Genomic DNA, 799 nt, shown 5'->3' on the forward strand with positions numbered 1-799 from the left:
CTAATTGCCAATAATATTATTTGTTCTTTATGTGTTTATATCCAGTCCTGTAAAGAATATTTTTAAAAAGTACTTGAGTAAGTATACTCAAATACATTTTTTTAAAGTATTTAAAATACTACTCAAATACTTTAATTGTAAAGTATTTCAAATACTACTCAAATACTTTGAAAAAGTATTTGGAATACTTTTCAAATACTTTTGGTTTTTAAAGTGGGTTTCTAATTATCGTAATATAAACACATAGGAAGTAGGTAATCTAATAGTTATCTAATAGTTTTAAAGGGAATATTGTTATTCAATATTCAATAACTTTTTTTAGAAATCTGGTTTTCACAAACCTTTGGGCTTCGTCTAACACATAAATACCTACAGAGTATTAAATAAAGCTATTATTCTATTATTGTAGTTGACAATAATATTTTTCCAACCAATTATTTCGAATAAAAATAAAATGTTCGAAATAAAAAACCAAAGTATTCAATACCAAAAAGTATTTAATACAAAAAAAAGTATTTAAAATACCATTCAAAATACTTCATGCTGAAAGTATTTAAAAAGTTATTCAATACTTAAAAAAGTATTTGAATACTTTTACTTAAATACTTTACAGGACTGTTTATATCTAATAGTAATTTGTTGCTCCTCTACTCCTATTATTAACAACTGTAGACTTTAGTAGTCAAAGTGTATATGATTATTTCATTATTATATGGGTAATTTTAGGTCAGCCCGAATAGTCACAAAATGTATTATTATGTTTATGCACTAGATTACCTATATTATTGATATTTTATTT

Source organism: Acyrthosiphon pisum, chromosome A1 (assembly GCF_005508785.2).
Source record: "Acyrthosiphon pisum isolate AL4f chromosome A1, pea_aphid_22Mar2018_4r6ur, whole genome shotgun sequence".
Lineage (NCBI taxonomy): Eukaryota > Metazoa > Arthropoda > Insecta > Hemiptera > Aphididae > Acyrthosiphon > Acyrthosiphon pisum.